Raw genomic sequence first — 13,216 nt, forward strand, 5'->3', positions numbered from 1 at the left:
AACTTAAGGGCTTAGATGTAGGTTGTCTGATCACTGAGTACATCCAGGTGAACAAAGCCCCCGAGATGCAGGCGCAGGACTTAGCAGAGCTCGCGGTCGGATCAACCCGCACCTGAACTCTCCTTGGCACATTGAGAGGCCCTTGACTGGAAAAGAACAGATTGTTCCTAAACCAGAAGAGGAGGTTGCACAAAAGGAAAAGATACCCCAGAAGAAACTGAAGAAGCAAAAACTTATGGCCCAGGAAGAAATGCCTCAAAAAATAAATGCAAATAAAAGTAAAAAAAAAAAAAAATCCCTGTCTAGCATTGTTAGACTTAGCAGCAATCTCAATTTCAGATAAACAATGAATAATATTTTAGCATAGATACGTCCTATGCAATATGTGGGATATACTTACTATAAAAAAGAAACTATTTATTACTCATTGTTTATCAGAAATTCAAAATTGACTAGCATCTTGTATTTTATCTTGTAATCTTACCTCTGTCCAAGCTTGTTCAGAAATTTTATGAGGTGCAAAAAATAGTATGTGAATTAACAATGTATAGAAGTACTTTACAGTTTACAAAATTCTGTGTCAGCAGGATGACTTGGGGTTGTACTGCTTTGATGGAAAAGCTTCTCTTGCAGGCCCGTGAATCTGTTCTCAGAAGACGTGGGGAGAAAGATTCTGTCTGCATCCAGATGAACACTTTTTATTCCAGGGTGTGTCCATGCCAAGTCACTTCAGTCACATCCGACTCTTTGCGACCCTCTGGACTGTAGCCTGCCAGGCTCCTCTGTCCATGGGATTCTCCAGGTAAGAATACTGGAGTAGGTTGTCATTCCCTTCTCCAGGAGATCTTCCCAACCCAGGGATCAAACCTGAGTCTCTTGCATTGGCAGGCAGATTCTTCACCACTGAGCCCCCAGGGAAGCCCTTTCTAGGGTGAGTGAGTGTGAGTGTTAGTTGCTCAGTCGTGTCCAACTCTTTGAGAGCCTATGGACGGTAGCTCATCAGGCTCCTTTGTCCGTGGGATTCTCTGGGCAAGAATACTAGAGTGGATGGCCATGCCCTCCTCCATGGGATCTTCCCAACCCAGGAATTGAACCTGCATCTCTTATGTCTCCTGCCTTGGCAGGAGGGTTCTTTACCACCAGTGCCACCTGGGAAGCCCTTCTTCCAGGGCAGTGGACCCAAACCAGTAGCACAGATGGAGCCTGGAGCAGCACACGCGAAAAGGTCCCAAGAATTTGCTTCTCAGAAAACTCAGAGCAAGACCGACCAGGATACAAGAGCACCTTCTGGCTGCGTCCCCAGAAGTGTGCTGTCTAAGAGGCTGCCACTGCTTCTCAGCCCCCGGCAGGTGAAAAGGGGTAGGAATGGCTGGATTGGAGGAGGGGGAGGGTAGAAACCATTGTCCTGGCTGGAGGGGGGCGCGGTGAGGAGAAGGGTCTAACTCAGAGGTCTGTGGACCCGGGAGACAGCAGCCATGGCTTCTCGTCTAGCATGGGCCCTGCCTTCTGGAGGTGCCACTGCCATCCGAGGTGGCATTTTTACTTCAGTCAAGGGCTCCAAGCAGACATTCCTTTTGTGTCAAGAAGCAGGGCACCAATAGTGACAGCAATTGTTCAAAATGTGAAGGCTGGGCAAGCCCTCGGAACCCCCCACTGCTCCCTCCTTCCATCTTCCAGACCGGGACCCTGAAGACGGGCTGAGAAGTGACTCGAAACCACGGAGCAAGTCAGGGGCAGACCTGGGACTGGAGTCCGAACCTGCTGCTTCCCGACTGAGGGTCAGATGTAGTATCTGTCCCGTGGAGTTCCCCTCTGTTGGGGCACCCCCCCGCCCCTGCCCACAAGGAGCCACTGTCCCCCAAGACCAATAATCCAGAGACACTGCTGAGAAACCCTGGTCTCTCAAAGCGTTTCATCATGGTGGTGATCTTCCGCTGCAGGATGGTATGTACCAGTCTGCAGAATACTTTCATGCCGTCTACCTCCCCTTCCACTGACTTCTGCCTTCCTGTGTCCTGTCCTCTCTGCGCTTGTCAACTCTCTAACGTGCCCGACTCTCCCAGGGAGAGGCAGTCCGTGTCACGGTTGGGACATGGTCTCTGGAGCCAACCTGCATGACCTGGAGCTCTGTGTGAGGTGCTGTGGCCTTGGGCGAGCAATGGAGGAGGCGTTCACTGTGCCTCGCTCTCCTCATTCATGATGTGGAGATGATTATCACAGGCCTACCTCACAGAGTTCTCATGTGAGGATTAAAGAAATTAACTGGTACTTTTTATTATTACTTTATCATTTTGGCCATGCCCCTCGGCCTGTGGGACCTTAGTTCCCTCACCAGGGATTGAATCTGGGGCCTCGGCAGTGAAAAGCTTGGAGTCCTAACCACTGGACCACCAGGGAATTCCCTTAACTTGCACTTACAACAGTTCCTAGCACACTGTTAAGGGAAGACCTGGTGGCTCAGCGGTAAAAAATCTACCAATGCAGGAAGCCTGGGTTCAATTCCTGGGTTGGGAAGATCCTCTGGAGGAGGGCATGGCAACCCACTGCAGTATTCTTGCCTGAAAAATTCCTTGGACAGAAGAACCTGGCAGGCTACAATCCATGGGGCTGCAGAGAGTTGGATACGACTGAGTGAACAAACGACAACATCTTGCTGTTAAGGCTTCACAAATATCACTTATTGTTACTGTTATTGCTGCTGCCCTGTTAACTTCAGAACTCTCTTCCGTGACCCCAGAGTCCTCCGCCTCAGTTCTGGTCCTTCTCCAAGACTCAGCTCAAATTCCCCTCCTCCAGGACGACCTCTTCGATCCTTTTCCCTTAGCAGAGTTAGATGTTCCCTAACATCTTCCAAACCCAATTGAATGCCTACATTTGCCTGTTTTCTGGTCTGCCTGCCTGCCTAAGCATGCTCTTCACCCCTGTCTTTATCAGCAACAACAAGGCACATCTATGTGCTTCACGGATGCTTGTTCAATGACTGATTGCATTGATCTCCCATCTAGGAATCATCTTTTTTTTTAACCTCACTCGCTCACTTCTGGCTTTATTCTTTTTAAAAAATTTTATTTTTAATTGGAGGGTAATTGCTTTACAATGCTGTGTTGGTTTCTGCCATACAGCAACACGAATCAGCCACAGGTATACATATACCCCTTCCCTCTTGAACCTCCCTCCCACCTCCTGGAATCATTCTTGTTTTCTTTCTTTCCCCCACCCCACACCCAATCTAACAGTAAGTCTTGACATCCCATATCTAAGATCAATTGTGAATCGCCTTTAGGCCAGTGCAGGCTGCCGCCTTCTCACCTGCGAGCCACTCAGTCTTCTCACTGTGCTCTTGCCCTTGTTGCTTCTGATTTCACCTCCATCCCCTCCTTAAAAGGCTCCCGGGACTTCACATTTCTCTTAGAAGAAAATCCCATCTACTTACTCGGCTACGTCTGTGCATGCTAAGTCTCTTTTTCAGTCGTGTCTGACTCTTTGCGACCCTATGGACTGTAGCCTACCAGGCTCCTCTGTCCATGAGATTCTCCAGGCAAGAATACTGGAGTGGGTTGCCATGCCCTCCTCCAGGGGATCTTCCCGACCCAGGGATGGAACCCGCATCTCCTTTGGCTCCTGCATTACAGGTGTATTCTTTACTGCTGAGCCATGGGGGAAGCCCTATGTGGCAACAGAGCTCTGCATTTCCATCGCCCACCTCATTTTGGACCACTTAATGTGCTCTCCCTCACTTAATACACTCTGCCTATTCTGCCTCCTTTCAGACCCTTTCCTACCTCATGACTGCACTTGCTGCTTCTTGCAGTTTTTGCAGAACTAGCTTCTTCTTTTGATTTCAGACTGAATGCTACATCCTCAGAGAGGCTTTCCTTGACCACCCCAAGGAAATGTTTCCCAGTTTCTCTTTGTCACAGAACCCTTTCTTCTGCTTTGTACTATTTATCGTAGGCTGTAAATATCTTGCTTACTTACATGCTCATTAACAGGTGTTAATTGGCTATCTCACTCGATATATTGTAAGCACCACAAGGGCGAAGTACTCACACTTTTTTAAAATCTTATTCACTAGGATATCTCTTAATCAGTATTTAATATGTTTCTGCTGAATGAATGAATGATTTAATCCTCCTAGAAGCAGAATGTATAAACCAGGCATTATATACTCACTTTACAGATGTCCAAACTGAAGCTTAGAGGGCTGGATTCTTGCCCTGATGACATAGGCTGGAAGTAGTATAGCCAGGCCCTAGATCATGTACTTTTCCTGCTAGACCCTTTCACCCTGAAGGGAGATAGACTCTGGGTGGGGAACCCAGCTTGTCTGATTCATAATCTAATTCCCCAACATGAGACCAGGGAGCCAAGATTCCAAAGTTCCTGTCTGTAAAGAGGTGTCTGTATGTGGCTAAGGATTGCAATCAGTTCCAAATTCCAGGCTGCATTGACGCATACACCCAATACACTCAATGATCACAAGAAAAGTGCAGAGACTGAGGAAGAAAATCAGACCCACAGGCCTGAGAGCTGGCCTAATCTCCTAGGATCCTCTTCAGAGCTGTTCTAATTTAGGCCTGATGGAATGGGAAAGATGTTGTTTCTAGTTCCTTTAGTTTAATGTGGCCTAATTTGGAAGATTTTGCCATTTTGAGGTCTCAACTACCGCCTGAGAGCAGCCCTTGGTTATTGTTATCATCTGAAAGAATACTTTGGCTGTCAGTAGAGAGCTAGCAGCATTTCTTTGATTCCAGGAGGAAAGTTCCTGGTGAGGGAGCCTGGTGACATAAGAGGCCCTGGACCAGACACCAGAAGGGTGGTGCTGTGGGCGGGAAGGCCCTGGGCTCCCACCAGCAGACTGTTGGCCCCTCGCCGGCTCCCAGCTTCCTCCTCTGTAAGGAATGATGCAGGTCTGATTGTGGCCTGAGAGTCAGGGGGTTTGGATCTGACCCCGGCTCTGTCACTAACGTGGAGCTTGGGATCCGGTTAAGGCCCTTTCCTTCTCTGGGTTATCGGTAGATCATTGTTATGAGTTCAGGTTTGGCAGGGTGGATTCTTAAGTTCTCTTCCAGCTCTGATATTTACTCATTCTGTGGCTTTTTCAGGGAAACATATTCTCCCCCAAGAACTGGGTTTCCTTATTTTCCAGCCCTTAGAAATCAGCATGAGATCTACATGGCCACCTCAAAATAGTTCAACCAAGAGTCTTAGTCCCAAAGGCCTGGGTTTCTTAAAAGTACCTGACGAATCAAGTGCCCACTCCTGCTACTCTCCCAGCCCTAAACACCAATCCAATGACAGGTACCCACTCCAATGAAGGAAGCCCTTCAAGAAGGCCAAGGTCATGGAACAGGTTGGGGAGTATGAATCCACTGAGAGCCTAGAAGCTCTGGGCATTAACCCCCAAGGCCATTGTATTCACTTGGTCTTGACCCACTGCGTGAAAAGACAAGGTTCAGGAAAGTCAGATATGTTCCAGCGTCTTCTGAGTGTTTACTGTGGGGCGGGCCTCGGCTCAACACTTGTACACACTGCTTTGTTCAACCTTGACTTGGGAGATAGATATTATGATCCTCATTCTACAGGAGATGATGTTGAAACATGGAGCTAAAGTGAGTTGTCCAAAGTTATACAGCTAGAAAGACCAGGGCTGAGCCTGGTACTCTTTACTGCTGCTCTTGCTTCTCTTCTAACAACAGAAATCAAAAGTAAAGTTGAGGAGGCTCAGTAAACTGTTGTGGAAATCACTCTGGACTTGAGGACTGAAAAACTGGTTATGAACTCTAGTTCTTCTATTTACTATCTGGACTTCCCTGGTGGCTCAGGTGTAAAGCATCTGCCTACAATGCGGGAGACCTGGGTTCAATGCCTGGGTTGGGAAGATCTCCTGGAGAAGGAAACGGCAACCCACTTCAGTACTCTTGCCTGGAAAATCCCATGGACGGAGGAGCCTATTGGGCTACAGTCCACGGGGTCGCGAAGAATTGGACACGACTGAGCAACTTCACTTTCACTTTCTTCCATTTACTAGTTTGGTGATCCTGGGTAAGTCATTTGACTTTTTTAAGCAGCAGTATACTGACCTGTGGGCTTCCCTGGTGGCTCAGATGGTAAAGAGTCTGCCTACGATGAGAGAGACCCAGACTTGATCCGTGGGTCTTGAAGATCCCTCGGAGAAGGGAATGGCAATCCACTCCAGTATTCTAGTACTCTTGCCTGGAGAATCTCATGGACAGAGGAGCCTGACGGGCCACAATCCATGGGTTGCAAAGAGTCAGACACGACTGAGCAACTAACACTTTCACTTTAACTATATTGACCTAGAAAGTGGGGACAATCACTTCTATCTCACAGTATAAGGTTAAAAGGGAAAATGTTCATGAAGGGTTTCAGCATGATGTCCGACGTATAATAAGTGGTCAGTAAATGTTAGTCACTACTGCGATTAGTATACTGCTACTCTAACTATTCCTAGTGCAATACACTACTCCTGTCACTGCTAGTATCCCCGCCTCCTTCTCTCCAGAGTGGTCCCAAAGCTCAAACGAGACAATGACTGGGAAAGCCGTGTGTGTTCTGCACCTGTCAGTAATCCCCTATATTATAATTATAGCAAGCTAAGGGAAAGAGTTATTTGTGAAGCCCTGACCCCATTCCTCTCCCAAATGGTTCAGATTCTTTGCTCTGCAGCCAGCGGTGATGACGAGCGAGGGTTTGACTCGGTGCCCACTGTGAATGACGTCCTTCAGTGGATCGCGGAGAAGGACAGCAAATGCTTTTCTGAGCTTATTTTAGCATCAGAAGGACTTTCAGGCAGGATTTCAGCATTTAGTTTCATTGGGGAAGGTGCTTTGCCATTAATCTGAATTTACAACTTAAAATTTTCTCCTCCTCATCAACTTAAGAAGAGAGAATATGGAAGCAGATCTAGGCTATGGCTGGCAGACATATCCCCAGATCCAAATGAGTTCTAATGTGGGTTATTCCTGATTATTTAAGTAATGTGTGTTTATTGTAAAAAAAAAAAAAGGAAAAATGTATAAAAGTATGAAGAACAATCTAAATACCCATAATGCAATCATTCAGAGACTAAAAGTGTTAATATTTTGTTATATTCCCTTTTAGACTTTTATTTTGTGTCTATATAAAATGTTATATTCATATAGATAGCATATAGAATTAGTAATATATGCATATATTATTTGTACTATGTAAAATAATATGTGAATGTAGGACTTCCCTGGTGGCTCAGACGGTAAAGCGTCTGTCTACAATGTGGGAGACCCGGGTTCGATCCCTGGGTCGGGAAGATCCCCTGGAGAAGGAAGTGGCAATCCCCTCCAGTACTCTTGCCTGGAAATTCCCATGGACAGAGGAGCCTGGTAGGCTACAGTTCATGGGGTCGCAAAGAGTCGGACACGGCTGAGCGACTTCACTTCTTCACTTCAATAATATATGAATATATTCATATACTTACATAATTGAGATCATAGTCTAAATAGCCATGTAAACTATTTTTTAATAAAGCTATTTTTTATTGGAGATTTTGGGTTCACAGCACAACTGAGCAAATGGTATAGAGATTTCCCATCTATCCCCTGCCCCTCACATGCAGTAATAAAGAACCTGCCAGCCAATGCAGGGGACATGGGAGATGCGGGTTTGGTCCCCGGGTTGGGAAGATCCCCTGGAGGAGGGTGTGGCAACCCACTCCAGTATTCTTGCCTGAATAATTTCTTGGACAGAGGAACCTGGCGGGGTATAGTCCATGGAATCACAGAGAGTCAGACACGACTGAGCGAACACGCAAAGCCCACTCTTAACTTCCCCCACCAGGGTGGTACCCTTGTTACACTTAATGAATCTACTTTGACACATCATATTCATTCAGCCTGTTACGGGTCACTCTTGGTGGTGTGCATTCTGTGGGTTTGGATAAATGGATAATGCCATGTAGCCATCATTGTAGTATTGTTCAGGGTATTTTTGTTTGCCCTAAAAATGCTCTGTGCTCCACCTGCTGCTGCTAAGTCACTTCAGTCGTGTCCGACTCTGTGTGACCCTATAGACGGCAGCCCACCAGGCTCCTCTGCCCATGGGATTTTCCAGGCAAGAGTACTGGAGTGGGGTGCCATTGCCTTCTCCGCCTACTCATCCCTCATCCCCCTGCCACACCCTGGCTACCATAGTCTTTTAACTGTCCCCATCATTTAGCCTTTTCCAGAATGTCGTACAGTGTATGAACTTTTCAGATTGGCTGCTTTCACTCTGTAATATGTATTTGTTTCCTCCATGTCTTTCCATGACTTGACAGCTCATTTCTTTTTAGTGCTGAATAATGTTCTGTTGTCCAGATACGGACCTGGTTTATTCATTCACCTACAGAAGGGCATCGTGGCTGCTTCCAAGTTTTGGCAGTTATGAATAAAGCCGCTGTAAACATCCTTGTGCAGGTTTTGGGATAAACACAAGTGTTCACCTCCTTTGAGTAAATACCAAAGGACACACTTGCTGGTGTGTAAGAGTATGTTTAGTTTTGTAAGAAACCACCAAACTGCCTTCCAAATGGCTGTTACATCTTCCTTCCCACCAGCAGTGAATAAGAGTTCTCTTGCTCCAAATCCTATCCCACATTTAATATTGTCAGCATTTTGGATTTTTGGCTATTCTAAGAGGTATGTAACCTATTTTTCCATAACTTTATATTGCAAGAATTTCCTTCATGAATATTGTTTTTTAAAGATGTATAGGGTTGCAACATAGGGATGGCATAGAGCACAAAGTGTTTAATCCCTCCCTATTGTTATCTGTTTGTTTATTTTTCTGGCCGAGCCACGTGGTTTGTGGGATCTTGGTTCCCTGACCAGGGATTAAACCAGGGCCTTTAGCAGTGAGAACTTGGAGTCCTAACTACTGGACCACCAGGGAATTCCCTGTTATCTGTTTAGACTTTTCTAATTCTCAGTATTATCCATAACACTCTGATGAACATTTTTGTATATAAAGCTTTATTTACGTCATTGTTTATTTTCTCTAGGGCTGAAGTTAGAGGACAAACACCTCACATTCTCATCGATTCCGTGAGGCGTTCCCTAGCCAGCAACAAGTATTACCATTTTTATAAAATTCGTGCCAAATCAATAGGCAAAAAAATAAGTAAATTACTGTTTCAGTTCACAAACCTTTGATTACTTAAGTTGAATACACAATATTTCATGTATCTTAGCCATTTGTATTTTCCTTTCCGTGAGTTGCTAGTGTCCTTTGCTGAGCAGACTTTGTTCATAGTGGCCCCAATCACTAAAGTTGTCTGCAGATGATGCCAAACTTTGCATCTGGCCACATCTGATAGGAGCCTAGGCTCCGGCAGGATTAGAAATAGTCCATGTCAGCATTGCTGCTTCAATGAAACCAGAAAGGGGAAAGTTTCTATGTTTTATCGGAATCCGAGAAATGAAGTTATTTTTGCTGATTGTATTATTATGCCTTCTTTTCTTACTCCCAAAGCTTCTCTTTTTTAAAATGCTGCTCTAGCAGGAAGGTTAGATTTAGTGTATACCTATTCTTTCTTTCAGTGTGTTCACTGACCGCCTACTATGTGCAAGGGCCAGTGCCCACAAGGATGGCTGTGGAGTCTGAGAACAGTCTGGGTTTTGGAGCTGGGCGGGGTTGGGCAGGGGCTTCCCAGGTGGCACTAATGGTCAGGAACCTGCCTGCCAGTGCAGGAGACATAAGGATGCGGGCTTGATCCCTGGGTTGGGAAGATCCCCTGGAGGAGGGCATGGCAACCCACTCCAGTATTCTTGCCTGGAGAGTCCCATGGACAGAGGAGCCTGGCAGGCTACAGCCCATGGGGTCACAAAGAGTCAGACACTGAAGCAACTTAGTGCACTTGCACACACACACACACACGCACACACAGGTGTTGGGCAAGTCCTTTACCCTCTCTGAGACTCTCTTTTGCCTTCTTTCAAGCACAGGTGATAACCCTACTTTTGGGGAATAAATGGGTTACAAATGCAAAACTCCTGGAATGGTGTCTGCCACATCACAAGGCCTCATTTAGCTCAACAGAAAATTCTTGAGCTATTTCTTTTTATTTGCCACTGTGCTAGGTGCTGGAGAAGGCGATGGCACCCCACTCCAGTAGTCTTGCCTGGAAAATCCCATGGACGGAGGAGCCTGGAAGGCTGCAGTTCATGGGGTCGCTGAGGGTCAAACACGACTGAGCGACTTCACTTTCAGTTTTCACTTTCTTGCATTGGAGAAGGAAATGGCACCCCACTCCAGTGTTCTTGCCTGGAGAATCCCAGGGACGGGGGAGCCTGGTGGGCTGCCGTCTATGGGGTCGCACAGAGTCGGACATGAACTGAAGTGACTTAGCAGCAGCAGCAGCAGCAGCAGTGCTAGGTGCTGAGGATCCAAAGAGGGGTCAGCTCTCTCTGCCCTCTGCTGCTCTGTGCATCCCTCCCCCCAATTAAGTCCAGTGGCCTTGGATGCCAAGGATGGGTTGACAGCTCTCTTTAGAGCCCTGGGCCTTAGCTGCAGTTCTGGAGCCACAGGAAAAGTACCAAACAACATTGTGATACACAGAGAGTCATAGCCATGATTTTTATCTTCTCTTTTCTTAACATATCATCAGCATTTTCCATTGAGAGCAGAGTTGTTAAGGGTGCCGGCTAGAGTGAGCCAGCCTTAGTCTGATTTCTGGCTCTATCGCTAAGTAACCTTGCAAGCTGTTTAACATTTCTATGGTCTAGTTTTCTTATCTGTAAAGTGGGGATATTAATAGATGGTTAGATAGCATCACTGACTCAATGGACATGAATCTGAGCAAACTCCAGGAGATATGAAGGACAGGGCAGCCTGGCGTGCTGCACTCCGTGGCATGGCAAGGAGTCAGAGATGACTTAGTGACTGAACTATAACCAAACAACAATAGTATCAGTACCTGCTTCCTGGGGTCTTTCTTAGGATTAAACAAAAGAAGCCATATGTAGCTTTTCGGATAACACGTAGCACACAGTAGGAGCTCAGTGGTCCGTTATTAATATTTCCATAATGTCTTCAGAGCCACCATTACAATGACGTTTTATGATTAAAAGAGATATAACACCTGTCTCTGATGTTGGTATTTGGACAAACGTAAAATATTATTCCTAAGAAACCAACAAAAAGTCATCTTGCAGTTTAGAGATAAAGGCAGGACAAGACATTTAAGTATTCAGTGGGGAGTGAATCCACACCAAGACACTTCCATCCCCTTTCCAGAAAATGCAACACTTACTATGCATGTCAACAGGGTAATCAACTCATTTTAGAAACTGCAGTTGGGGGTGACCCCTGTCTGAGGCAGGGAGCTAGCCTGGATTACTTTGGCAAAGCCTTCTAGTCTTTTCTCTGTGATTCTCCAGGCAAAGAAGCTGTATCAGCTTTTCTCTTGTAGTGCCAGAGAATCTCTGATATAGCGCAGCTCAGGGCCAAACCAGAATCTTTCAGCTGTCACTTGGGATATCTGGTAGGGTGGCTGTCAGGCCATGTCAGCCGATGAAGCTGTTTCTGGCTGTGGTCCTTCAGCCAGCCAACAAGTCTCAACGTTAGCACTGGCATAAATGAGACTGAGCACCTTCTGCATGCCAGGCTCTGTAAAAACATTCCCTTCAGGCCTCAGCTTAACTGAGGCAGAATTCACTGGTCCCATTTTATAGATGAGGAAATTGAGGCTCAGGGAGGTCAAAGGTTTTCCCTCCAAGGTCACACAGCTGGTAGAGTCATGATCTGGCTCTGTCTGACTTTAAAGATACAAACTCTTCCCAGGGCACCACAGGGTCTCTTTGCGATGCAATTCAAACTAACCAGCATGGATTAGTGCTCACATGGGTTCCCCCTGCTAAGCACTGAGAACAGAGAGAGCAGCCTAATAGAGGAGAGCCAGACACAGAAATCCCAAGTTCTAGTATCCCACTGATGCATGCCTGTGAGAAGTAATAAAGCCACCGGGGCAGTTCAGTTTATCCTGTTGTATACATTTCTGAAAGCTGTCCTTAATCCTTTCAGGAAGAGGCAGGGAATAGATAGATTGATAGATCAGGGCTATAATCAATGAACAAAGGGCAGTGGGAAAATAGGGAGAGAGAGGTGCATTCCCACTCAGAGATCCAGAAAATTCTCTTAGAGGATACAGTATTTGGGCTGGGGTTTGAAGGGTTCGAGTCAGCAAAAGACTATGGGGGAGGGGCTTGACCTGTCCCCACCCTTCCCTAAGAGAAGTAAAAACGGAATCTTGATTTGTGCTTCTTAAATATTGGTCTGAAACCAGAACCCACACACACCCCTTCCATTTCGCCCCTTCCCCTTACATACATAGAGGGACCTATTAAGATGCATTCATGTTGCTGTTGTTTAATTGCTAAGTCCAGTCCAAACCTTTGTCATCCCATGGACAGTAGCCCACCAGGCTCCCCTGTCCATGGAATTCTCCAGGCAAAAATACTGGAGTTGGTTGCCATTTCCTCCTCCAGGGGATCTTCCCAACCCAGTGATGGAACCCGTCTCCTGCATCGCAGGCAGATTCTTTACCATGTGAACCACACATAGGTACAAATGTAAAAACACACAGAAAATACACATAAAACACACACCAGTCCACGTGCAGATACTTAAAAACATACAATATGCAAAAACAGATACCAGCTCCCATACTTATAAGATCATACAAATATACACTCATATACATAGACTCACAAACGTGTTTATGTTTCATCACACAAGCACATACATGCCCTCTCCCCACCCACTCCTCATTCAGGTAAACAAGTGCATTTTTAATTAACATATAACAGGTTCGCACGCAAATGTGATCGCCCAGTTCTGGCTGGAGGCCGGTGACTAATGGGAAGCCATGTACAAAGGAAGCATCACGCAGGGGAGGCCAGAAATGGGTTGGCGGTGGGGCTGGGATTAAGCCCTGTCAGATGACAAGCGCCCCGGCCCGGCTGCAGCGCCTGTGCGAGCTCTGAATCCTGGGGGACGGTGCGAGGCTGCGCATCGGAATTCCAGCCTTGCACAGGGTTTAGTGTCGCCCAGGGTCAAGCTCTGTGGTCAGACCCACCCCTAGCCCTGCAATAGGCAGGCGGCTCTGAGGACACGCAGGTCTGCGGCGTGGGGCTTGTCCTAACACAGTACGCTGAGTGTAGGCAGCCTTAATGAGGGTTTA

Source organism: Bison bison, unplaced genomic scaffold, assembly GCF_000754665.1.
Source record: "Bison bison bison isolate TAMUID 2011002044 unplaced genomic scaffold, Bison_UMD1.0 scf7180017864266, whole genome shotgun sequence".
NCBI lineage: Eukaryota > Metazoa > Chordata > Mammalia > Artiodactyla > Bovidae > Bison > Bison bison.